This window comes from Platalea leucorodia, assembly GCF_965183815.1.
Source record: "Platalea leucorodia genome assembly, chromosome: 1".
Classification (NCBI taxonomy): domain Eukaryota; kingdom Metazoa; phylum Chordata; class Aves; order Pelecaniformes; family Threskiornithidae; genus Platalea; species Platalea leucorodia.
In genome coordinates, this window is record NC_138823.1 from 31,930,546 (window position 1) to 31,958,408 (window position 27,863).

Consider the following 27,863-nt stretch of genomic DNA (forward strand, 5'->3'; position numbering starts at 1 on the left):
GGATGAGGCCCTGGTTGTACGGCCTGTAGCTTGCAGGCAGGCTGTGCTAGCTGCTCGCTGCCCATCCCTGCATCCCAACGACGCTATCAGTTGGAGGTCTTATGCTGTGTATAACGATGCCAAAAAACTTCTGTTCTGGTGAGGGAAGAAGTTCAAAACAGCTTTTTCCTTGGGAAAATGGTGCATTTCTAAATGTTTGTATGATTGGATACTGCTTATGCTGATTAAAACAGGGAAAGGGCAAGCAGCGCACACTCATTTGTGTAATACTGCTAGTAATAAACTCTAGACTTTGAAATCACTGTGCATTCATGCGAGCTCTTGGAGGCCCTGTAAAATCCTGCTACGCAGGTGAAGAAGCTGAAGCCTGAAGATTTGGCTGCAAATTTACTGAAGGGAGTTGAGATGTCCTTGGTTGCTGTTCCCCCATCTCCATCCTGGTATCCCTCATGCTCTGAATTGCCATGCCATGCCGCAACGTCTCTGTAGGTCTCTTGCGGGTGAGGCATCCATCTCGCCTTCTCCCCGGCCCCTCACCGCCCGAAACCCCCATGTGCCGCGCAGGCAGCACTGCGCTGCTGAGGAACTGGGGTAAATACCAACGCGCAGGTGCTCGGTGACTCACTCGAGGCCCCAAGCTGCAAACCCCTCTGCAGTTTCGCTCTGCTTTTCTTCTGTGGTGAAGAGGTTTTTTACAACGCTGTGGCCGTGGTTACCTGGGCTGGGGAGGGCGAGCTGCGGGTGGTGGGACCTGCAAAGGTTGCTCCTGCAAAGGTGCACCAAGCACAGCTGTCAGGTGAAAATGATGAGTGACGGGAGGCGTTCCTTCATGCTGTAGATGCAATACAACCAAGTTTTAATTAAAGCAGCGGCGGTAGATTATTAGGGCAGATAAATACTGCCTTGTTACAGCTCTCTTGGGTCGTATGTAAGCAGTATTCGTTATAGAAAGGATGAATGAATAGTCAGTGTGAAGGATAAAGATCTGCATTGTTAATCACTCTGGAAGTCTTCCGTGGGAAAGTGTAAACTCAGGAGGGAAGATACTGTCCATAAATGTCATTTAAATATTTACATAACTTGGGGATAAAATTTTGATATTAAAGGCATGCAAGTACCAAGTCATGTTTGGGTTCCTGTCAGCGATAACTAGGACTTGTACAGCTGCGGCTGGTCGGCGGTGAGCTGTATTTTTACATAATGCTTTGCTAGAGAAGATCTGTTCTTCAACACCATTATGAAAAAAGTTTAATTGTTCAGGTCAAAGCGTAGACAGAAAAATTAGAAACTTGTGAGACAACATTTGCTTAAACTGTTGTGCTTCAGATGGGGTTAACTCTTCACTTCTGGTGTCCCTAGGTAAGCAGTGTGCCAGTCACTGCTCTCTAGGCTAGGGCCATAGTGACTGATTATCCACTGACAGTTTGTGGCTGTTGATACATCTGCAGGGTGGGAAAGAATGACTCCAGGTGGGAAGGGATGGGTTGTTCCCCCCCCCCCCCCCCCCCCCCCGCCATAAATAACTGGAAATGGTAGGAAATGTTCCTGTGCTGATCCTTGATTTTATAATTCTCACAAAAGTTTCCTTTGTCCTTTTCCAGCTTTCAGAATGTGATACAACCCTTGAAAAAAAATCTGTGTGCTTTCATGTAAATGCAATGAGGATGAGCCTTTGAAAACATATCTTAGCTGATGTTGATGAATAAACAAACTTGGCCAGAGTAAATCTTTTCATCTAACTTCAAGAGCCACACTGTAATGAAGTAAATATAGATGTACTTAATGGGCTCCTTTCATCCAAATACATAACAAACTCTCCAAAGTAATGCAAACAAATCTAAAATGGATTTCTAAGTGGTTTTTTTTTTTGGGTGCTGGAGCAGTTTAGTCTAGCCAGGCTAGGACAGGAGTGGATCTTGCTCCCAGAGTTGTGGAGGTGCTGGGGTGTATGCTGGCCTAAAAGTGAGGGGGCAGAGTGTGCCACAGACCCAGCTCTTCTCCTGCAGTTGTTCTGCAAAAAAGGCAGAAAGTGCTTGTTCCGCTTGTGGTTTAAAACACCTTATTTGATGAGTTTATCCCTGAACTCATCCCCTTGGAAGGCAGCTTGCAGATGAGGCTTTGAGAGGCAGGGGAACCTGCATTGGCTGCTGTCTGCTCCCCCTCGGCCGCAGCCCAGCTCTGTACCCCGTTGCTGAGCCCAGGCTGCACCAAGAGAGCCCCTCCAAGCATGGGGGGGCTGGCAGCCCGCCTCTGGGGCAGCCTGCGTGTGACATGCCACCGCTTGGCCGGACGCTAACGTGCCGAGGGGGCTTGCTCTTCAGGGCTTGTCCTGGCCGTGCCCCAGCCTGGTTCCTGGGTTCGCAGAGTACTTGAATTTGGTGTTAAAGGTGGCCTCGGGGCCATCGTGACAGCTGCTGTAGACACAGTTGTTGAAGTATGACTACGGCGGTGGTGTTGACTTTGGCAGCATCGTGTTGGTGGGAAGCTGTGGGAAAGAGGAGCTCTCAAAGAGCAGTTCTGCGGATCTGGACATTCACTGCACGACAGTGGATTTAGTTTCATTTTGAGACTTGCAGGATGACTGTTTTCGATGACAGCATTTGTAAATAGGTTAACGACTTGGGGAAAGCGTGCCTAGCAAATACAACCGTTTGGTTTCACTGTCCTGGCTTTGTGGAGAAGACTAACATGTGGTGTTTGTATTTCCCATATCACAGAAGGAGTTTTTGGATCTTCTCTTTAAAAAGCACAGTTATAAAACAATTTTACTTTGAAGACAAGTGCTTTTTTTTGAAAAGGATAAACCCTGTTTTGGAGAAGATGACCGTAACTTGGTCTTAACAGGAAAAGTTCAGGTCCATTTCATTCCATTGTGGAATAAAATTCCATTCAAAGCTGGGCGATATGCTTATCAGAGTTTGAATATTAGACTGTTTAGACAACTATGTCAGCATAATTACAAAAATTCTTCAGTATGAGCTTTTTCTTTGCTGAGATCTTGATGAGTGGGAAATCCTATAAAGAATGGTTTCCGTGAGCATTGGAGGAATTTTGTTGAAAGAGCTTTAAATCTAGCAGACTGTTGTACTTTAAAAAGCACAACAGTGATTTACTAAAGTCCAGATTCAACTCACTATTTGACACCTCGAATACTCAGACATCCAATTTAGCTCGCGTCTGATTGTGTTGTGCCATGTGTACAGAAGTGAAACATATTAAAAACTGTTCAGCTTCGGCTGTGCTCATCTGGGGATTTACTCATAAATAATTGATAACCCTCTGAAACAAAATCTCTTCATTACTCTGTGGATTGCTCACCTCTTCCCTCCTGCGCTCATTGTTCTTGCAGGCGCGGGGGAAGAAGGAGGCGCTGCTTTAATGAAGGTGTACGTCAGCCTCCACTGCTCCTTTCAAAAGGTCACCCAACTAAACAGCGGCAATGAAATGCATGACAAAAGATAAACATTTTATTGTCCTACGGAGATATGTGGCATTCCGGTGTTTTAGAGGAACCACTTTGCTGCTGTATTTAAGACTTCTTTTCATCCTAGCATAGAAGCAGTGCTTATGATGAATTACTAAACCAATGAAAATTTTGCATGTAGTGCAGTGCAGGATGGGACATCAAATTAAGGGCTCTTTGATGTGCAGTACCAATTACAACTGTGATATTTGGGCTTGATCTTTCAAGATTTTACTGTGGTTAAGTATCCCTGCTCAGACTGTTGACTGCAATGGGACAAGTCTTTGTGAGTAGTGATTTCTCATTTGAGCAAGGGTTTGCGTGATTGACCTCCTATTTACCAGACACTGAAGCGTAGTGATGAATTTCTTTTCCTGCAAAAAAGAAGAGCCATTCTGCTACCCACTGGCTTAATAAAGTGTGTTTGAGTTGATCTAACAAAATCTCATTTTAGTGGAAAAAGTGTCTTAATGTAAGATCAGTCCATCTTTCTGATGACTTGATTGCTTTAGAGTTATTAGCCAAGTTCTGTAACAGTCTTTAAAGGTGCTAATACTTGCTTGCAGTTTAATAGCCCTAACTATTGCTAATGTATGGGAAATGTTCAAATCACATCATTGAGAGAGAACCCTGACAAATCTTACAGCTATTTTAATGTGAGGTTTCAGATGTTACTCTTGTTTAATTGAAAGGTGAATGCTATAAAGGCTTTGTCAGTCTGCTGTTTCCAGATGACAGCAGTTTCTATGGGTTAAATGTAAGTCCTAGAGCACTGGTCCCAGCTTTCAGCTGCAGGATTCATAACTCAAACTCTTCCTTTTTTACCTGACAGAAGTGTGCATCTGTGGTGCTGTCTGGATTTGTGTCTTCCCCAAAAAAATGCTGGTTTCGATCAGACAACATGAGAAAAAAATTCTGAAATAATAGTCACATTCTGCCTGGTATTGGAGAAAAGGGGGGGCCTTCGCTCCTTCTTGTAGAAACCAAAAGATTATGCTTGCTTATAAAGGATTAACAGAGCTCTCTTCTGTTAATTCGTAGTGGTGTAGTCGAAGTGCCTGATTCTACATCAGTGGAAAATCCATTATCAATCAATGGGAATTTTGCAGCTGAAGCCAAAGGGATTAGAGAGTCATCACTGGAAGTGACTGAAGGAGAGAAAGACCTGGATATGCTTGTTGCCACATGGCTGTGAGCCACCACTGGGGTGTGGCCACCAAAAATGGCAAAGGAAGATCTTAAGTTGCCTCAGGCGGGCTGTTTCCAGAGGTGTATGAAAGGGTTACTGCCACTGTATGGGGCTGTAGAGAAACCTTACCTGGGGTGAGTTGTTACTGACGTCCAAGCAAGATGATTTCAAAGTGGAAGAGGTACACAGAGAAAGATGACCTGAAGTCCTCTTCTAGGGATTGTGCCATGGTGGGGGAGAGTTAATGAGGAGGTCAGATGTGCAACGGGAGCAGGAGTTAGGAAGAGCAGTGGAAGAGGGCCACAGATTTGGGGGTGAGGAGTGCAGAGGAGCACTGGTGCCTACACCATGCTCTCCTACCTGCTGCCACTCAAGCTGCCACCCAGGGACGTTGGTTTAGAAGACTGGAATGTAAGGGAGACGTAGGAAGAAATTGCTGAAGAAATTGCTACAGAATTTGCTACTGATGGTGTTGAGGGTGATGATTGCATTGCCTGCAGAACTTTCTTCCTTTAATAAATAATAGCTACTTTTCCTTCTAGTAAAGTGCATAGACCAATGTTCAGACTGTTAGAGCCTGCAAACTATAAGAAAACCTGTGGTTCCACACAGGTTGAGGACATGGTTTAGTGGTGGACTTGGCAGCGATAGGTTAACGGTTGGACTGGATAATCTTAAGGGTCTTTTCCAACCTTAATGATTCTATGATTACCTTAGTAAGGAATATCCACCAAGCACATTTGGAAATATAATTTCACTTTCTTCTGAAATGCTGTCATAGAACTTAGCTTAAAAGTAGTTGGGATTTAGAGCCTAGTTGTGGAGAAAAGCATGGTCCCCATGACCTCTGCTACAACGTTCGGTAGGTACTTTTCCAGGGATGGAAGCTAATACATCACAAAAAGCTATTCAGAGCAAGAATTACACTTTTTACAACTATTTGGTAAATGTAAATGGCTTGTCTTGATTTGTTACAATAGGCAAGATTGTGTCATTTAGTTTGGCAATTACAGAGATTAAATTAATTTCATTTTCCTTACTCTTGTTAAATGCAAAATAATTGAGTACACATCATGGAAGGTTGGGGCACTCTTGTTTATAGCTTCATCATTTATTAATCTAACGCATTAGATGAGAGGCTTTATAGATTTGCTTGCCTAAGGAAAAAGAAGAAGAAAATATATAAAGGCCAAACTAGATATGTGTATTCTCTCTCACGCTTTGAGGTACTGTCAAATATTGCTTCATTTTTAGTACATTTTGTAAGAAAGGAAACTGATTTTCCCCCAGAACGGTAAATTGTGACCTAATGCTTAAATAGTCTGAATAAGCTCATATTTGGATAGGGAAGGTTGCTTGTGCGGTTCCTCCCCCTCACACTCTTCACACAGGGATATAACGTTGTAATCAGGCAGGCAAAATAAACTACAAATGAGCATGCCGTAAAAAGGTGTGTTTTGGCACTATCTTGACCATCTTAATTGGCTGTCCTAGTTACAGGAGGAAGCCGTTTGTGACGTGTGCCTTCCTGTAATTTAGCCTTTTCAGAAAATGGTATTGGCCTAATACAGGCAGCGGTGCAATAACAGCTCAGTGGTGGCAGAAGTGCTCTTCTTTCTTACCTTTATGTAGCTGGAGGGGATTTGAAAATTGGATATTTCTCTCCATCTCTGCAGCTCCAAGTAGCCCCGACGCTGCCAGCCATGGATTAGTGAAATAAATCCCTCACATTCATAGTGAAGTGGAAAGTATAAAGAGCATTTTCTGCCTTTTTCTTCCCTTTTTAATGTGTCATTTGCTAGCTGGCACAGTGACCTCCATTTCGTGACTCTTGTGATGTGACTTGTCACCGAGCTTTTCTGTGTGGATTAGTTCATCACTAAAGAGCATAGTAACATGTGACATTATGTATGTGGACCTGAGGTAAACAGTTACCTATAGACCACCTATAATGAATCTGTACTTCAAATATTATCTGTTAATGCAGTTTGATTTTTTTTTTTCCTGTGATTTTCTTTCCTTTTTGTTTTATCTCTTTTCTTAACTATGTCCTTGGTAGTCAAATGGGATGCATACATATAGTACCTTCTCGTGTTGCCAGTGTAGCCAAATTTGGAAAAAAGTATTCCTGGCAATTTAGTACATGAAATTTGCCAATGCATTTGGAAATGTTTTTATGCTAATTGTGTAGAGGTGTGGCACAACAGTTCAGTTTTCCAGGGTATCTTGGTGGACAGTCTGTCAAATCTTCTAAATTGTTGTTCCAGTCAATTATATTGACTGAAGTGAAAGCAAGAATTAATCTTTTTTTCCCATTCTTAACACGAAGATTTAATTTCATACTCTTGATTTACATTTCAGTATCAATTTTGTATTTTAATTTGTGTGAGTGAACCCTGAAGCCCTGACTCAGTTGTGACTCCATCTTTAATTTTGCCTGACAAGTCCATCTCATTTCTGGAAAGCACATACACCAGGAATTGATTAGCGTTAACAGTCGGGTAAACAACAGGGAAAGAAGTGATGCCTGGGTCTGGTTACGGGAGTGCGTTATGCTGTGAGGTCTGACCAGTTACGATGGAATTGATGGATGCTGGTTTCCAGGTGATTTCTGTTAGCATCCTTCTCAACAGGTTTGGTTAAAAACAGCCCTAGAGAAGTACTGGAGAAAGCAAACTAGCCCAGAAGTAGAGGATTGATTTCCCCCCAAGATGAGAGGTCATTATTACGAGGAAATTAGCTAAATTATTTACTTGGCAAAGCAGGCAGATAGCCAATAACTCAGCGTTTATGTGTTTCCCATTTATTCTGTGCTGAGGCATAGCATGCCCAAATAGCGTGGTGCCATTGGTTTCTGACAGGCACATCCATACCTGTAGCTGGCCTGGGAGGAGAAGCCCGGTCTGTGAAACGAGTGATGGGACCCCCAAACTCCCGTTAGGGTGGCCTTGATGGACCCGCGTGGCCATGTCCTGGTTTCCAGCACCTGCAGAGGTGTTGGCAGGGTAGGGCAGGCGCCAGACCATGGAGCAGCAGGAGTCTTCTCTTAGAGGTTTTCTGGAGGCAGGCAACCTGGGGGTTTCATCCCCAGCTGTGGACTATGGAGCCTGGAAGCGCTGGAGTCATCTGGCACCATGGGACGTGGCTCCGTGCAGAAGTGAGGTGGCCCGAAGAGGTCATAGCTACCCTGGGATGCCACAGCCCTGGAGGTTTGGACCTCATGGGTGGCAGTCTGGGAACCTGGAAACCCTTGGTTGATTTTTGTCACTTCTTTGCTTCTCCCAGCTGTGGGAATTACTGAAATATTAGTTCTTGGACAGTGGTAAAATTAGCACAAGTTGTCAGTTTTAATCAGCAGTAAATAATGTTTTATTCAGGAAATGCAGTAACCAAGAAAACTTGTTTTCGCCTGGTTTTCCGAACTAGGCAGAAATTATACATTGCAGTGCTGTGATTCCCTGGAAAGGAGAATTTCCAAGAGTTTGCAGTTTCTGTGTTCCATCCAGCACGATGTGTGCCCTGCTCCACAGAGCAGTAGTACTTGCTATTATAAGTATTAGCCTGCATAATTAATTACATTGATGCTTAAAAAAGCAACAGCTTTAAACAGAAAAGGCCTCCTCTCACTGGAGTCTAGAAGAATAAAGGAAAAAAAACCCAAACCTCAGGAATTTCTGTGCTTAAGCTATCTGTCAATAGATAGTAATAGGTTTTCTGAGGTATAACTCTGAAATGTTGGTGTTCATTTAATAAAAATGATGCTCTCTGCAGTTCGTCAGCAGCTGGCACTTAGAAAGATTGAATACAGAAAAATAAGTGTGAAGAATTGATGTAGGTAAGTGACCAGAGCTGAGAGATTTATACCTTTTAAACACCTAGCTACCTGGTTTTATTAACACTCCAGTATCTGTAAAGTGTGTCGATATCAGCCTGATTTTATGCAGATTGGAGCAAACTCTTTAAAAAAAAAAAATTAGTGCTATTAAGTCAGTTGTATGCTAAAGAGGGGGGTTTCGGTGGCAGGGAGAAGTGCAGTGCTGCTTTCTCTTCCTGCAGCTGGTGTTTCAGTTTGGCAGTAGAGGGGTGTTGTGGCTGAAGGCACATACTGCAAACTTAAAACTTGCCTTTTTCTCACTCTCCTGCATGATCCTCTAGTGGATTTTTGTCCCTCAGCCCTGGCAGTTCAATACAGGAAAGGGTTAACATCCAAAAGCAGAGTCTAGCAATTCAGTGTGTACCAAACTTTAAATTAGGGGATGCTGATACGGTGCAGGCTGTAAAGTGGAGCTTGCAGGAGGATCTAGCCAACCGGGGATTGAGGACCACAGGTCATTTATATGCTGACAGAAGAGTCTGGCTTCTGGTGGGGCAGCTGGACCTGTGGCTGGCCCCAGCTGTGTCCTGGGGATGTCACCTTTGGCCCTGCTATGGAGAGCAGCTAGGAGTTATCCCACATCCAAAATTTGAACATGTGAGTAGGAGAGACTGGGAACAAGGGGAAGTGCAGGGCCCTGCCCCTGGAGGGGAGCAACCCCTGGCACCAGTATGTGCTGGGGGCCGACAAAGCCCCCAGCTTTGCAGAAGAGGCCTGGGGGGGGCTGGTGGACACCAAGTCAAACATGAGCCAGCAGTGTGCCCTTGCAGCAAAGAAGAGGAGTGATGTCCTGGGCTGCATTAGACAAAGCAGGATTCTGTGACAGCACCAACTACACTCTTAAGTGGTTGTGCTGGATGGGTGGTAGGACCACCTCTGTGCCACCTTCTGTGCAGACACACTTTTTTTAAGAGCGCCTGTTCTAAAATAACAGTTCTCTAGTTTGTTCTTTAAAAATTTGAAAAAAATTCTTCATTCTCCCAGAAAAAAGGATATCAACGTATTCTTGGTACTTTATGTCTGCATCCTCAGTTCACTCGCACTTTTTCACCTTCAGTTTTTAAAACAGAAAATCTCTTATATGCTCCCTGGATTGCTCAGCAGGGGCGCAGTATCTGTCGTTGTCTCCTGTTCCTGCAGGATATGTGCAAAAGAGCAGTTGTTTCATCTCTGTTCTGACCACGTATGTGAAAAATAAGGAAAGATCTCATTCTTTGCAGCAACTTGAGCCTGTAGATGTTGGACAAATAGTGCTTATTGTGCAAGCCTCTTGTCTTGCTATTTCTAAATATTTCCTTTCCTTTAAAGTCTGGTTCTTACTAGCTCCATTTTCAAGCCATTTGTAGCTAGCATCATGTCCCATGTGCATCCGTGGAATAGCAGGCGAGGTGCTGAGCTTAGCTGTTGTACTAATAGGCCTTAAGGGGTATCATATCCAAGACTCAAGGCAGGAGACTTTTATCAACGCGAGCCTACAGAGAGCGCTTTTGTTGTAAACCACAACGGTACCGTGTGCCACTGTGTGTTTCCTCCTCCTGGCGAGTTAACAGCCACCTGGAAACAAACCCCACCAAATGTGCTGGTTTTTATGCACACGGGAGCAGTGGAGCTGTTATTGGTGACCTTAGCCTTCTCGTTCTGGCTTGCAAGCTAATTTTGTATTAATTACAGGCATAGCTTTAATCTTTGTCAATAGCACACCAACAGTAGAGTTATCCTTTGACTATTGATGTCCAATTTGTTTTTATCCCCTGACTCTCTGCTTGCAAAATAAAGACTGAAACATTTTTTCTATAAATTTATTTCCTATTCATGATTTTTCAAATTCACAAAGAGCCTGATCTTAGATATACTGGTGCTGCCTTCTCAGTGTAAATACTATTGCTCTAGTGCGATCCTTGGAGACTGTGGGAGGCTTTCCAGGTCAGGGAAAAAGTTTTTGAGGTGAGACAGGAGCAGTCTTAGCATAAGTTGTTTGATTTTCCCAAAGGAGAGGGAAAGGTGCCATTTTAGGAGAGGACGAAATCCAGTCCTTTACACTTCCCAAATTAAAGTTATTCACGAGAGCTTAGGTACTGTTTAAGTTTTAAATAGACTTGCAATATTAGAGACTTAAAAAGAGAAACAGCTGCATGAGTGAATAGAATGGCGAAGACTTTAGTGAGCTGCAAAATGGGTGAAAATTTCTTCTTTTAAAATCTGACCTGGGAAGTGGATGTAGACTTAGGCGGGAACAAGTTTAACCAAGAGAGAGACAGATATTCCTTCCTACAGAAGAGATTTCGTTCTTTGGATTTGGTACCTAAAGTCTCTGGTGTGGGAAGAAAAAGTGCTTGGGAGGATTGGAGTTTATACAGCATTTTAATTCATTTTAGAATATTTAGGGAGGTTCAGAAACAAACCTCATTATTAACCAAAAGGTTACAAAGGTTGACAGACCAAAGTGTGCATGAAAAATAGCTGTTGAGATTTCCATGAAAACTGAAGAAGTGGATTTTGTATCACTTTGGAATTTGCATGGTCATACCCCCTTGTGGCTTCAAAGGGGACTATACATACAAAGCCCTGGTGCAGAGAGGTGGCTGCCTGTATAGAGTGACACTTGGTGCTACATTTGCTCTTTATTACACAAGAGGTATGTTTAGTTTTGCTTATGTAGAAAATGTGACACTCCTAAAACTGAAAAGAAATATTCTGGTATTTCCATCTTTTTATTGCAGCTAATTGATATGAGACAGTGATGCTAATATCTGTAGCTAATAAGAAAATAAATCAGATCTTTTTCCTCTTGTATATTTTATTTGTCTTATACTGCACATGTGGCATGAGCAGTGAACTCAAGAATTACACTTTTGTTGCATTTAGGCAAACTTACCATTTGTAATACAAAGAAAATACACACCAAGACTTCAAAGAGCTTCAGAAAATGTCTGAACTACAGCGTGCACATAGCTTAACTTTCAGGGCTTTTTTGACACTGAGGTACCTTTCCGACATCCAAATAACAGCAGACCAGTTGAAAACAGGAGAAAGTCAGGAGGAAGAACATTAATATCCTCAGACTTGGCATGGGAGGCTGCTTAAACACATTGTAAAAGTCACGTAAGACATCTGTATCTGTATATAAGCAAGCAGAAACAGTGGTCTGCTGAAAGCACAAATGTTAGGAGTTATTCAGACTACAAAGATATCCTTGAGCATATGGGTATCTGCCCCTAATGATTCCAACAAAAAAACCGTCCAGACTGTGTTGAATTGAATGCAAACTGAGCATCAAGATCTGAAAAGGACTTTGAAGAGCAAAGAGTCTGCAACAGAAAAGTAAATGATGAAGTGTGTGTGTATCTGTCAAAAGGTGGATACCTGTAAGAGCACTGGTGGGCATTGCAGGATCACTATGCAGGACATCAGAAAAATGAGCAGGTGGTTGAATTGGTCATCGCAGGGGAATTTGGGCAGGTGTTGCATTGGGTAACTGCTGGTTTTGGTTGGGATAGAGTTAATTTTCTTCATAGTAGCTAGTGTGGGGCTATGCTTTGGATTTGTGCTGGAAACAGTGTTGATAACACAGGGATGTTTTTGTTACTGCTGAGCAGTGCTCACACAGAGTCAAGGCCTTTTCTGCTTCTCACCCCACCCCAGCAGCGAGCAGGCTGGGGGTGCACAAGAAGCTGGGAGGGGGCACAGCTGGGACAGCTGACGCCAACTGGCCAAAGGGCTACTCCACACCATATGACATCATGCTCAGCATATAAAGCTGGGGGAAGAAGAAGGAAGGAGGGGACATTCGGAGTGATGGTGTTTGTCTTCCCAAGTCACTGTTATGTGTGATGGAGCCCTGCTTTCCTGGAGGTGGCTGAACACCTGCCTGCCGATGGGAAGCAGTGAATGAATGCCTTCTCTTTCTTTGCTTGCATGTGCGGCTTTTGCTTTACCAATTAAACTGTCTTTATCTCAACCCGTGAGTTTTCTCACTTTTACCCTTCTGATTCTCTCCCCCATCCTGCTGGGAGGGGAGCGAGTGAGTGGCTGTGTGGGGCTTAGTTGCCGGCTGGGGTTAAACCATGACAGTAGCGAAGATGAGAAGGTGTCAGACTGCTGAGGTATCACAACAGAAGTGCTGAAAGAAGCTGGAGAATTGAATACGGAGGTGTCACCGTGTGTTGTACAGAGCATAGCCAGTGTTCTGAAGAGGCAGCGCTGCTGACAGAAATCACACCATGCATGTGGATGCCACAGCTGTGATTTGTGAATCTGAGCACTGGATTTCACTTAAAAAACCCTGAAATTTTTGGCAGAAAGCAGGTGGTGATTTTGAACAGGCTGGCAGTGACAGTCCTGGGAGGGTGTGAGCTCCCAGGGGGAGAGTTTCTTCCTTCAGCCCACTCCAGCTCCCTCCTTTGAACTTCTGCTGCTTTGATCCCAGGTGGTGGGCACAGCAGTCCTGCTGCCATCAGTTCCTGCTGTCCTGCCTGCAAGCCCGTAACTAACTCCACCATCTAAGTCCATCCTCCCCCAAAACTAGCTCATTCTTGATAAGATATTAATCTTTAGCTTCCTTCTGATTTGTGAAAGTGGAGAAAAATAATGGGAAAAATGGGTGCTTGGCCTTTTGGATATTTCATGAGAAGGCTGTATTATTTATAAATAATTTATGACTTTGAAGCTACAGACTTTCTCCCCAGGTTATATGTCTTGTATAACTAAACTGTATGATTTACCTTAAATTGCCCATCTGCCATGCATGGTCAATCTCCATGCAGCGCTGTTTCTGCTCTCCTGTACGGCCTTCACACATAGATAAGAGATTTGCATAAAATGATTTCTTCATGTAAATGTGATCGGGCTGCGGCTCCAGCATCTTGTTATAACATATGTACCAATCCCCTTGAATTGGGCTAGTGCCTACCTCGGTAATTGGATCTATTTGTTTGTTGCTGTAGTTTCGGGAATTAGCGGGGAGCAGGATGCATGCACTGACGTGATTTTACTGTGGTCTTTGTAGCCTTACCTTATCCTAAGGCTTCTTTGAAAAAAACAACAGGCAAGGGTCGGGATGGGGGTCGGCAGTGCTGGAGCTCAGGTGGGGGCCGGGGCAGGAGCCAGGGGCTGAAGGGGGCTCCCCGGGGACACCCCGATTATCTGCACTGGCCCTGAGCCACGCAGCCGGCCCCCACAGGGAGAACCCGCCCAGGGCCCACACAACCGCCATAATTAAAAGGGTGCATAAGCCAGAGAGATAAGGAGCCCTGCCGTTTCGGTCGGTGTCATTCAGGCTATGACGCGGGGCCTGCTTGGGGGTCTGTGAGATGCCAGGGTATGTGAAGCCTCTGCTCGAGAACAGAGCAACCAAAGCTCCTCACAGACCTTTCCTTTCCCAGCGGTCTTAGCCTTGCATTTATACAACATGGAGTATTTTTTTTACCCCCAATCACTGGTTTTGGCTGAACCTCTTCATTCATGGTCTCTCCTCCCTGGCCTCCCTTTCCGTGCTCTGTTTGACTTCTCCTTCTATTCTTCCAGCTCCTTTTGTAGCCATCTTGTTCCAGCTTCTGCGATCTTTCTGGCACCTCCTTGTCTCCCCTTTACCTAAAGCATGAATAAATGAGATAATGAGACACAGGCCAGTCGTCCCAATTACTTTGTGTACGTATGCATATGTATGCCCTAACCCGCTCCCTTGTCTCTCATCTTTCTGTCCTTTTCTACAGCAGTCCCTGGAGGAGGATGGGATTATCTTTTGGTGTGTATTTAGTGCGTTGACGTTGCCCCAGTATGAATAGCATTGACTAATGGTATACATATTTTGAAAAACTAGAGCTGTATTGTAGTGTTCATGTGGGCTAGTAAAACCTAACAAATTACCATGTAGCTTAGCTTGTCATCAATGTCCATGAAATGTTTTGCTGTGTTCAGGTTGTCATTATATAGTTTTATATTTTGAAGTTGGAAGGAAAGATAAAATGTAGTCGGTATGACCTCTAATAATTATTTAATGCTTTTTATACTAATGTTAATGTGCTCTGAATAATGGTTTATGGGAAAGATGTGCTAATTTAGGTAATGGTGGTAGTATTTTGATCAGGTATGTAGTAAATGCAGAAGTTGGAGGGTATTTTTTTTGAAGGCTTCTCCATCTTTCTATAATTACCAGATAGATAATATGAACTTGCCAGATCCAACATGCTAATGATTGCCTTCCAGCTTTTAGAGAGACAGAAATTATACATTAGCAGTGTCTGAACGAGATTTTGCTTTGGTAGTGTAATAAAACATACAATACTGTGCTCTTTTGCCATTGCATAAACACCCATGAATATGTCCCCTGTCTTTCAATACAGAAAATAATGAAGATGAAGCTAAATTTACTTTAGGAGTACTCAAATGGCTATTGATGGCTTGGGAATGCTGGGTTATCAATAGTAGATGAACTGCTTTGCTGTTGTCTGACGCTTTGTAGAGGTGTCTCATGAATCATTTTCAGATAAAAGGTAAATGCTCTTACTGTCCAATTTTGCTCCTTTTAAATTGCTACATTTTTCAGCTTCGTCTGCAGATTTCCTGAAGCAAGCCCTCTGTGGCTGAGATGCAGGGTATTTTCTTAGCGAGACGCCTTTTTTGAACTGCCTCTGAACTGTGCTGCCTGATTAAAGGCAAGTCTGCTAAGATCGTAGCATGCGATGATGATCTGCTGTGCTCTCTGTTCCACCGGCAACTTAGCGCCGGGCTGTGCTGGGCCATTAGGAGGAAGGAAAAGAGAACTGCGTTTGGGTAATACTCTTAAATATATCACATAACCTCAGTGCCTTGCAGTTGGGTCTAGACTAATGGATAAGAGAGCACTTTGGCTGTTGTGCCACTAGCCATTTTATTAGTTGCATCTTGCTGTATCTCACTTTTAAAGGAATAATTTGCAGTGCACAAATCCCTCTGTGATGAAGAGAGTTCTTTCCAGTATTTATTTTCTTCTAACTACTTCTAAAATGCGGTCGGTATCGGAGATTACTACAGAGGAACATGGAGACCTTTAGTCTTTCGTACTTAGTACTGTTACGTTGGGACTGTGTAGGCAAAGGAGCAGTCTGGGGTAGCAGGTCAGCCTTCGGATGAAGAAGAAGAAAAAGCAAAAAGTGGTAGAAGCTGTAGCAACGATATTCCTGAATCTGCAGAAAATCATCTAATCGCTAGTTTATATAAAACACTCCTAAAATTACCAGAGCTTTTGAAATTGGTTTCTTTGTTTCAGAAGTAAGCCCCAAGGAAAGGAGTGGCATGAATTTACTGGGATATTGCTACAGAAAGGTCTCTGGAGATAGGAGATGGTAACCTCACCTCTTTGGCTCAAGAGCAGTGAACCAGATCACATGTTGTTGGAGAGTACTCTGCAGGACATGGGGAAATTCTGGGAGAAAGCTTTTATAAGCTTATTCTGTTTGATTTTTTCTGAATAATTCATAAATTAGGTACCGCTATTAATAGTGTGTGTTTTATACTGTTCAGTGTTCTGAGTAAGAGGTGAGGCTCAAGTTTTCCTGCACTTCTTTCAAGGTGCATATGGTAAACTCTTGCCTGATATCTCCTTGTATCGTAAGTTTCAGTATCTGTAACGGTTGGACTTCGCTAGCTGAGGACTGAAAAAAACATTACCTGAGGCTTTCAGGGTGATCTGGGCACAGAACCCCCAGTTCATGGGTCGGTGGAATACCAGGAAATCAGCTTTTATGGTTTTGGATGACTGCTGCTTATTATCTTGCCTTTCCTATCTCTCCCTCACCCCAGATTTTCCCTTGAACTTGCTCTAGCCGATTATATGAAATTAGACTTTATTGGAACAACTGTATCAGGCAGCAGTGAAGTCTCCCCCCCCCCCCCCTTTTTTCTAGTAGCTAAGAGGCTGCTGTTGACATCTAAGTGTATTGCTGAGTTACTTTAAAAACTACTTCCGTACTGGGTCATGGGAAAGGTTTTCAGCACAGTATTTTACCCTGATGCATCTATAACTCTAGCAGCAGCCATCAGCGGCACCGCTTCTGCAGCTTTTTCAATAAAGAAATAAATCTCATAGTCATTTTTCCTGGGCTCTGCACACCAGTTCCATGAATTAAAATGGACAAAGAGAATACAGCATAAGGGGGGTGGTTGCGTACCTACCAGTTACCATGGAAATAATTAAGGGCACACTTAGACTAGTGTGCCCCCCTTTTCTTGTCTCTCTCCCTCCCTTGCAGCATGGTTTCTGCAGGAACAGCACCTGGGTGTGGAGTTCAAAGGGAGCCCCACACACCCCTGCTTTGCTTGCCAGCCTCTGGAAACCCGGGGAGGGGTGTAGTGACAAGAGCGCCTGAGTTTCTGGCAGTTTTCAGACCTTTGTTTACTTCTGTGGGTGTTTTTTCTCCTTCCATCACAAGCACCAAAAAGATCTGGCCACCCATCTTGCTTGCTTCTCATGCAGTTTGCCAGCCTTGTCCCTGACTCGTCCAGCAGAAGTTGAGGGCAGTTATTCCACCCCCGTGGTTGTACCTGGAGAGCACTAGCTGTGCTGGAGGCAGTGCAAGGATGGGAGGCATCAACACCCGGCAGAGCTGTAGCTGACTCCTCACAGCCTCTGGCAGATGCTGGGTGGGAGAGATTACGGGGCAAGCCTGTCTGGTTTTCCACCGGGAGTATGGCAGACCCTCGAGCCATTGGTGTGTCTAAGAAAGACAATCTGAATCCAAACAGAATCCACAGCTCATGTAAATTGGTATAGTATCCTTAACAGGCACAGAGTGTTACCGTTTCATAGTCTGAAAGAACTATACTGTAATATCAGTCCATTTTATTACTCTACTGTTTTGTGCTATTGGTGCCAGCAGAGCTGAGAAATGAGGTAAAACAAAAGATATGTTCTAGCCCAGTTGTCCCCAAAGTGTATATTTTACTGTGACTACATACCTGCGCTCCTTCATGGACTTGGCTCTGGAGGGGAATGTGCTTTAGCAGTACAGACTCTTCTGCATAGTTCTGCCAAAAGATGGTCTCTTCTGACCTCCTTTTGACTAGACCTGTTTCTTTCTTCTCCTATGATGTTGTTTGTCTTTTCCTAAGCCTTATTCGTGCCTCTTTTCCTCACGCTTGCAACTCTCCTAGGTGTATTTCCCTGCACAGCCACTCTTCCTATCTTAGCAATCTGTCCATTTTCTCTTTTTGCCCACATGGACGTACATGACTTTCCTGTCTTTCACTTGACTCTGCGCTGTTGCCAGCCTCCCATGCAACTCTCAGGTCCCTCTTACTGCAGCCTCAGCTCTGTGTCCTCCTGTCTCTGCCAAGCCAGTGCCAGTCTCCCTTTGTACCAGCTGCGTGTTGGTCTCAGCTCACCCTGTTCTCATCCAAATAGTTCCTGATCTCACCCTCCTTTTTCACCCATTTTTTCCTCCTTAGCTTTTGCTTAGAGCAACTGACTCTCTCACCCTCCTTCACCCTGCTTTTCTCCCCAGCCAAATTTCCTTGCCTATGCTCATCCATCATCTTCCCCACGTATCTCTCAGTCCCAATTTTCCCCTCTTTTCCTTAATCTTCCCCTGTTTCCTTATTCTTGTTCCTGTTTTCACAAGATCACGCTTTTCCCATTTCAGAAGGCAGTAAAAAGCATCGCTCACACATAAAGCTTTTTCCTAGGTCACGTCAAGTCCGTGCTTCAAAGAGTAGAGATATTAGGGCTTCTCAGAGAAAAAGGATGCCAAGACCTTTTAACTTGGGCAGTGAAAAGTACTTTTTTTTGGCTTTATTTTCAGCAACATGTGCTTTGTTTTAATGGACATTTAGCAAGAGGCTGCATTTTTTAACAGTTGAAAGTGGCTCTGGAAAGGGGGAAGTGCCAGCCAGCTGTAATAAGCAGCACTGCTGCCAGCCTCACCTCTGGTACTTATCATCAGGAAATGCCATTACAGTCTTTTTCTCAACATGTTGGCAAATATGTAGTCTTGGAAAGATTTAATATGATTCTGCAAATTTTACAAGGCTCTCAGCAGAGTCCAAGGAAAAGGAGATGTGTGAGCAGTGAACTGCTGCCTGCCTCGGTGGCTTCTAAGAGTCAGTTGGGGAGTGAGAGCCCCGCTTTGGAGCTGGACATTGTTTGGGAGTCCCTTGATGGTAAGACTGCCTCTGTGTGTGTATATAAATATATATATTTATTTATTTTGTATATGTATATCTCCTAATAATCCTTGCTCCAAAACTAGTTCTATATACATAAATCAAAAAAAATAAAAGACACCTCATGAATTACAGGAGCCTATATCACCATAGCCTTCCCATTTTATGGAAGGGTCAGACCAGGATGCTGATATCCAGAAGAGGCAATACTGCAGAAAATTCACAAGTGTTGAAATAGATTTTTGGGTTTTTAATGGATAAACCTGGAGAGAGTTCCGCCAGCCTTATATTGTACAAGGTCTGTCTGTCATGTTGTACTTTTTCTGAGATAGTAAAAGGAAGACATGATCCCCAGTGAGTTAATAAGAATAATTCTTTCATGCCAGAAAAAAAAGTGAAAGGAAAAATGAGCTGCATAAGATTTGCCTGTGACATTTAAAGTCTAAATCTGAGTTTGTCTGAGTAATTTATCTTTGGGTATTTGCAGGAGGGAGAGCAGGAGAATATCAATGAGTGCATCTCAGTTATGTCTGAGCTTTCTGATAGATGAAGAGAATTTTTGGTGACTCCATCTGGCTGGAAGGTCTATCTGTGTGATCTCTTCTCCGGCAGATGGAAGATAACACTAGGAGGAGTCCTTTGATTATCAAAGCATGGGAATTACTCCAGTGCAGTATCACCCTGAGACACCACTTTCTTTCAGAGTGACAGATGATGTTTCTGGGATGTTAGAGAGAGCTGATTTCCCCCTGCTGCACTGAACACGTGTACACCAGATTTCCTTTGGCAATATTAAACCTATCCACCTACTGTATCTGTTGCTGGTGAGGAGAGAAATGAAAATAGAGAGTATCCGTGTAGAGAACATAGCAAGTACAAAGGGACCGAAGGAAAAGGATGTGTTTATCAACTTCATTAATATTTCTTTTACAATCCGCTTGGATTCTTGGAGTTCCTATGAACTACTTTTTGAAACATGTAGAAGATGATTAGGCTGACATTAATTGAAGTCTTTCCTGAACGTAGAAGTTCTTTCTCAAAGAGTGTAGCAATTTTTATTTCCCACTACTGTTGGCTTTGTGCTTGCAGACGTGTTTGCAGTATCCCATTGAGCAACCTCACGCTTCTGTCAAGACTTCTCTTTGCAACATGCAGTGTTGCGTGTGAACCTACCAGCAGTCCTGCATCCAGACCTTCCTTTAATTTCTAGGAAAAAGACTCAGCTTATTCTTGTGAGTATGAGAAGTTAACTAATGATGGAGCCAACGTCAGCCTTCTGTGAATTGCCTACCACTTTGGCATGTTACCTGTGTGTAACCGTCAGAAAGCAGTCCTTGCTTGGAGGGAGAATGAGAAAGGACTGTGCAGCTGTGGGCGTCATGGTTCAGCAGGGTTTGCTCTGGTGCCTGGGGAAATGCGGGCTGGGCAAGGTAGTCTCTACCCTTTTCTGCACTGGAGCATGTTCTGGTGCATAGCAGGAGGGTCCACCTGCCACATGGCACTTTCGGAGGATTGCTGCATGTCTGACAGGCGAGATTGGAGCACTACGTTTATTATTCAGCTGGTGCTTGTTTCTCATCTGCTTTTCCCCACAGTTGCACATCATGTAGAGTCACTTGAGATTCAGCTGTTTTTACCAGCTGTTTGCTGGTGAAAGAGCTGGAAGGCATGTCCTATGAGGGGTGGCGGAGGACTCTGGGTTTGTCTAGTTTGGGGAAAAGGAGCGGAGGGGCGACCTCATTGCTCTCTACAGCTTCCTGAGGAGGGGAAGTGGAGAGGGAGGTGCTGATCTCTTCTCCCGGATATCCAGCGATAGGACACGTGGGAATGGTTCAAAGCTGTGCCAGGAGAGGTTTAGACTGGACATTAGGAGGCATTTCTTTACCAGTAGGGTGGTCAAACACTGGAACGGGCTTCGTCGAGATACGGTCGATGCCCCAGGTTTCTCAGTGTTTAAGAGGCATTTGGACAACGCTCTTAATAACAGGCTTTAACTTTTGGTCGGCCCTGAAGTGGTCAGGCAGTCGGACTAGATGATCGTTGCAGGTCCCTTCCAACTGAACTATTCTATTCTAATATTTTAGAGTCTGGACACTGGCTGTGCAGTGGAATTCACCTGTGCTAACGATACATAGCAGACCACGAGGTTAACAAAAGCCATGCCTGTGAGACTACATTTGCCTCAGTCACCACTCCCCTTGCTCTGGAGGAGGTTAGGAGAAAGTAATTTGAGGTAGCCCTTTTCTACATACAGACTTATCTATGACTTATCCATGCTTATCATTGCAGATCAGAGTAGAGAGTCAGTGTGTGAGTCACACCTCCATCCAAATTCATGAAGATGGGTAGAGGTCATCTTTGTCAATAGGAAATACTCATGTAGGGTGTATCACTGTCCATCCATATGGGTCATTTTGTATGGACTTACCCCTTTTACCACATAACTACTGTAGCCTCATCTGTGACATTAACTTACGTTTGTACACGCAGTCAGTGCTTTGTTCCTCAGAAACCTGGGGCAGCTCAGGGACAGTCAGGTTTTGGAGGGGTTCTGAAGTGAGATGAAGAATTACTTTCTGTGGAGCTTCCCTGCATAATTCACAGGTACATCTTGCTATCTGCCCGATCACTGCCCGTTTCATTTCACCTCTTGCTCAATCCTGGTTTTCAACGTGGAATTCTTAATCATAGCTCATGTCGTATCTTCAGGAAATGCCGTTGTAGTAATCTCACTGTTGGTCTTTTGCTGTCTTTCGATGCTCGCCAGCGCTAAACAGTACAGAGGGGACACTGTAAACATCTGAGGTTCCAAATGTCAAAGCTCAAGATCCTGTTACAAAGAACTTAGGACAGCAGCTGGGTTACTCTGCAAGCTTTGATGAAAATGAACATGTTTACTGCTTCTTAAATATTTTCTTTGGTTTATTTTAATATTTATAAAACTTTTCTTGCCTTAAGTAATTCTTGTAAACTTACTTTTCTATTAATACCCTAGCATGGTTGTCTGTAATTGGTACGTGATTAATACATTTAATGGAGTTTCGGTCCTGAATATGATTCCTTTGGCACTCTTTCTGATGTTTTCTCTTTGCTATTCATGTTGGCCACCTGAGACACTTTCTGATGTTTTTGGCATAGCATTCATTTTGATTTCGTAGTTGATAGCATTATTATTCTATCAAATAACCTGATAAAATGCTACAGCAAGACTGCAGCAGCAGCCAAAGCACTGATGCTTTCTAATGGCGCACTTTACCTCTGCTCTATTATCACTGCCCATTTCATTATTTGCAAGTTGATTACAGCTGCGTTTCTCAGGGGCTATGAAATATTCAGCAGCCCGGACTAGCCTGGGGAGAATCGCAGTCTTTGCAGTTGAACACCTGCCCTCAAAGGCAAAGAGGAACCAAAAAATTCTCGTGTTTAAAACTGATGGGGAAATTCCTTCTCTGCTTTAGGTTTCCCACAATGCTGACTTAGAGGTTCACGCTATTGAAAACTGCCGCTTTACTTATGTTTGTCATTGGATGGGGGGAAGAATAAGAATAAATATACAACTACTGCATTTCTGCCATGCTTGTCTGGCTACAGCAAAGAAGGAAAGAAGTGTTGGTATAATTAGTTGCCTGTGTGTCACTGTGAGGCAGTTGGCATTCTGGGTGGAGTTGGGAAAAAAGCTCTCCGTTAAGGGCAAAAATTAACACTGCCGGTTATGTTCTCACACTTTGTCTCTCCGGAGGACTAGCCAGCAATGATTGACTGAAATGTGCAATATTTTACCAAGTAGGAAACAGATAAGATTTTTATAAACAGGATACTTCATCATTAAAGTAAAGAAACAATTGCTTTGACCTTGACACTGAATGATTAAGGCCAGCATTGTGATAATTGAGAATGTAGCTAAGCAACAGTTCTCCAGGAGCTTGCACTGCTTTATTTTTAGTAGCCTACACCAGTAAGGGGCGGGGGGGAGCTGAACGAGCAAAGCAACTGGTTAATGCTTACAAAAAAAGAACTTATTTCTGTCTTTGTGCAAAAAGTTTGAGTTGTAATATGCACTTATACCGATTTTAATTTGGGTTTACATCAAAAGAAAGTAATTGAATCAGTATATCCTTCTGTGGTCAGAACAAGCAGATAGCCTGACAGGATCCCTGATTTCTTAAGCTACTTTAGAGACTCAAGTCTCTTCTGAAAATTAATGATGTAGAAGAAATGGCTTATTCCTTCAGAAATAGTCTATTTTATATCTATTTCTGCTTTCTTTGGTGGTAATTAGATTTCCTAATCTTACTGGTTAGCGCTGTACGGCCTAATTTATTTGAAAAGTTGGACAGTAGTTTCAAGTAAATTAATTTGGAAGGTCCTTTAAATAAGTTCTTGCAACCACTTGCTGTAGATATGCTCTAACTTTGTTTTAAACTAGTCTTACAATACTATAGCAAGCCAGTTCCCTACAAAGTTAATGAGGTAAAACCCTTTAAATCTGACATGAATATCCAGGGAAAGGAAGGTACTTTCTTCTAGCTAAGTCAATTTACAAACCAAGTTAGTTTAATTTTTCACTTAGGCAATGGAAAGATCAGTCTGAGAAGTTCAACATTTTTATTATGTAGGCATTTCAGGATTGATTGCAACCACATGGCTGCTCTGTTATCCCGTAACTAAAAGTATGTGTTGCAAGGCTGGTGCTAATGGAAAGTTTGCAACCTCTTTACCTCTCTCTGTTCCTAGTAAATCTCTCATCACTGACTTGGATGCTCTTTCTTTAGATACCAAACCAATGTAATTACTAAGTTACAATGAGTTTCTGTTCGTAAAACCCAAGCAGCTGCAGAAATCTCTCTGAAGATACTGTCACTGCAGGGGTATAAACTACCTTAACTTCACATATAGGAACCTTTAATTCTGATTTGGTCTATGAAATCCATATTATTGGCAACATTACATAGGTGAGGGAATAAAATGTCCTAATTCTCAGCCTAACTTCTTTACCAGATCTTTGAAAGTCAGAAGATGGTGCACACACAAAAATAATAAAAAGGAGTTTAAAAACTGTATTAGTTACTCTCAGGTATTTTAAATACAGGAAGGAAACCTTTTTCTAAGGTACGTTTCTCCGAATATGATTTTAAATTTGAAGAAACAGGAGATAACGTATATTGTCTGTTATATTCCCACAGTGTGGCATAATTGAATGCAGAATTGTGAATTGTTCTTTCTTTTTTTTGCCTAGGAGGAAACGTTTGTCAATACTGTATATCACTTGAACATCAAGCTCTACAGAGACTCCAAGGTAATGATTTATGCAACTGTGTTCTGTTTCCTGTGGTGGTCAGCTCAGCTTTAGTTCAGTTTTGTGAAGACCTCTGTAATTCATGAAGATGCCAGTGCTAAGCAATTAAACTGGGTAGCAGCAATGTTACAAGTAGCTTTTACAGAAGCTGTTGCTTACAGCTTCATAATCCATGGTGTGTTGTTGACATGCCAGTGTGTGTGTGCGTATAAAATAAAGATGTGATATATTTTGAAAATGCAGTTGTTGTTTTCATGTCTTAAAAAGCAGCAGCACCAGTCCCAGCTGAAAGGTAAAATCAGCTGGATATGGGTTTGTATATGATTGTTCAGAAAGCCTTTCCTTACCCCTCAGCATCCCAGGCTTCTAGCTGGTTGTCTCCCTGGAGCTGTGCGAGAGGCACCACGTGCTCTGCAGTGCTGGCACAGGCTTTCCTGCCCCACGTGATGGGAGTTTTGGTCGGTGGATCTGTTTTGGTCAAGTAGAGTGATGACTGCCTCATTGGAAATTGCCGTCTTTGCTCACTTCGCCAAGTTCTTAAAAGCTGGTTCTGCTGTTGCAATTGCTGTCGACGCTGCAGATCTATACATTGCATTTGCTTGTTTCAAAGCCTGGTTTGAAAGCATAGCAAATGAGGTCTCCATTGGTATGGACGGAAAATAAATAACAAAATAGACAGCTGGGGGTTCATATTTCATGTTCAAGTTACAAAGCTATCCCATTGTGGAGGGTATGGAAAAGAATCCTGTGGTTAGGATGTTAGCCTGGGCATGCAGTCTGCAAGTCATATCTGGTACCTTTGCATGGAGGTTGATGAGATCCAGTCTTCAGCATGTAGACTGGTGCTGCTTGCATTAATTTACTGGAGGTCTGATGAGATTTTAGCAACATCAAATTTATATTGGGTCGCCACTGCCAACACCTGGCAGATGGTGAATTTTCAAACACTGCGGTTATTTTTTATTCCAAGTATCCCAGCCCTTGCTAGGTGGCTGTTTCTAATAAGTGATGCTGTGGTACTGGACCGGATTTGGTTGTATATAGTGCACTCAATTTGTGGCTGAGTTGAGAAATAGTGGGAAGATTTCAAGTCCCTTCCTTAGCACAATGATAGCCTTGAAACTTGCCATGGAATCAGTGCTTTGCTAATGCAAATGTCGATAAGACGATAAGTAAAGAACCTTGAAGGTAACTACATTGCAGTAACTGACCTGGCGCACATTCCTAGCTTTTCCTAAAGGAAAGTTGGTTTGCTCAGACAAGCTTACTGGTTTAACTTTGCTTTTGCAGAAGCTGAGAGCACACCTCTGGTTACATACACGGTTACCACAACTTGTCTGACCAGGTACCTCCTAAGCTACAGGGACTGGTTGTATGAGTTCGTGTGAATATATGCCGAGTCCCTCTCTCAGTCTCTTTTTGTTATCTGTACATAGTACAGAGATGCTTCAATCCCAAATCTTGAGCCCATGAGAAGTGCATAAATATAACTGACATATGATTGATGGCAACATTGCTTCTTGATAGTATTTATCTTTAAAATGAACATAGAAACCAACGAGCTTGACCAGACACCTTAAAGATAGAATTAATGTAAGATCAATTTAATATCACACATACTTCTGGAGTCTTACCTTGTGGAAGCCAGAGGATTGTGATAGTTGTCTTTAAATCTGTCAAAGATGAAGCGTTTTAGTTCTGAACTCTCATTCTCTCTAAAAGATACTCGGATCTGGAAATGAAACACCTCTGAAAGGTGAGGGGTTTTTCTCTCTCTCTTCCCTGTTGAATAGCTCATCAGTTTGGAAATCCTGTTTGTAATAAAAATGTGTTGATGACTCTGCTGCATGCCTAAAGGACCTGGATAACCTAAACTCTTGCATGAGAAATTAGAAGTTGTGAACAGGTTATCATGCCATGTAATCTTCCATCAGCGTTAGACAGCCACACGGTGCCATCTGAGCACAGCTGTAGGTCCAGCGAATTTTCTTTCTCATTCAAAAAAGTTGGGAATCTTAGAGCTGAAAAAAAAAATATTGTTTTATTGGGCTTTTAGGGTCTTTTAAAAATCTGGATTTACTTCTCTGATCCCATTTATGGTACAATCCAGAAGCAGTTGTTTGGCCTTGAGTGAGGCTGGAAGGTGAAGACAGGATCCTTTCAACCAGCTTTGTTGGTAGAGAAATAATATCAAACTTTAGCCTGGCAGTGTGGGATTTTTGACTGTGTAAAAAAATAAACCACCTCCTCATGGGTCACCTTACAGCTATGGTTTAGAGAGTGGCTGAAGGAAGTACCTTCAGATGGAGGTGGGGAAGGCAAGTGTGGCCAGTGATAGAGGAGGTGGGAGGACTGAGGACTTTTTTCAGCCAGTCAGGCCATCGAGGGTCTCTCCGTGTGGAACCACATCTCCAGGTGCTGCGTGCACGCAAGGGTCTGCGTATTTCACCGAGGGGTTCCTCCCCCGAGGTTGGTATGGCTCTGCCTCATCAAGGTCGAGAGGTTACAGCCAGTGTCAGTTTTAGGAAGCATAATTATTCATCTACATAGCATAAAAAGCATAAGAAAGTGTGAGTCGATTAGTTGTTGGTGAAGTGTCCGAGGTGAAGTGGTCCTGTCACCTGAGGGTTGGCAGAAATACCTGTTGTGCAGTCATTTTGTTACAAGCGGAGGAGTGGCGGTTTCCTGTGATAGATGTTGTGGGGCGAGGGACGTGCGAGGGGTGAAGAGCAGGACAGCTGAGGTGTTTGCAGGCCTTCCCCTGCAAACCTGTGTCTCATGCAGGACACGCAGGCCTGGTTTGACATGTGTGGTGGTCGTGTCTGGGCTTCGAGGTGGTCTGCCATGTTGCCTCTGTCTCTGCTCTGGGTTGTCTGGCCTGGCGTTGGCGTGATGGAGGCACCAGGTGTGTGGTTGAAGGACAGGGTGCGAGCAGGTCAGCCATGTGCCGGCAGGAGAAGGCTTGCTGGCATCTGAGCGCTCATCAAGACTGGGGGAGCGCCGACAGAAGCCCAACTGTGCCGGCTGCCGGAAAGGCAGCGATAAGGGATGAAGAGGCGCTTCTCTCAAGGCTGCTTCAGTGCACGGGACATGTGGGTTGGTGCTTAAAATGTACAGCTTGCCTGTTTTGGAAATAATTTGGGAATAGCTGCTCTGCTTTAAGTTTCCGTCCTGCCTGTTTCTCTAATAACGTTCACATGCAAACAGTCCACTGCTGTGGCCAGGGGTTGGGATTTGCATATATTCAGCACGAATAAAAAATCATACAAGCTTCAGCCTGAGGCTTCTCCTTTTTGCTTGTGTGGATTTTTGGTGGGTTTGGGGTTTTGTTTGTTTGTGAGGGGTTTTGTTGGGTGCTTTGTTTTTTTTGTTTGTTTGGTTGGTTTTTTTTTTTTTTCTGGAAAGCCCCCTCACTTTGTCTTTAGCACTTCACTTTCTTTGAATTGGTAAAAACATTTTCTATTGGTGTTGATGCTAATGGGCTCCACCACGTTAGCTAGTGTGAGCCTCAAGACATCTCTTATCTCTGCCGCCATCAGTGGTAGCTTCTGCACGTCTGCAGGTTTCCTTCCCCAAGATGTCAGGTTTTCCCTCTGCTTTCTTTAGATTGCCCTTCCAGATGGCCAGCTCTCCTGCAGGAGTAAGCACCCCCAGGCAAGGGCACTCAGCTGTGGCTCCTCAATCTGAAAGGGTCATAAATACATGAAGTTTGTGCTTTTCATTACGCTGAACGTAACAGGAGGAGCCGCCTTGTCAGCGTGCTCCCAAAGGGACGATCTGCACTAAAAGGTCTGCATAACAGCAGGGGGGCGAAAAAAACCCTTTGAGAGCAGTGTCCCTGGGCTGGATGTTGGTGACTTGGAGTCAGTGATCTCACAGGTCATCATCGAGTCTGACTACAGCT

At 43.5% G+C, this 27,863-nt stretch overlaps 1 protein-coding gene across 1 annotated transcript in view; it reads left to right on the forward strand.

Annotated features, from left to right (window-relative positions):
- PAG1 (phosphoprotein membrane anchor with glycosphingolipid microdomains 1) overlaps positions 1-27,863 on the forward strand; it is a 116,350-nt gene that overhangs the window by 2,661 nt on the left and 85,826 nt on the right. Inside the window, exon 2 of the mRNA XM_082326046.1 lies at positions 23,900-23,959. The gene's annotated coding sequence lies outside the window, so the exon portion shown is untranslated. The remainder of the gene's footprint in view (positions 1-23,899; positions 23,960-27,863) is intronic.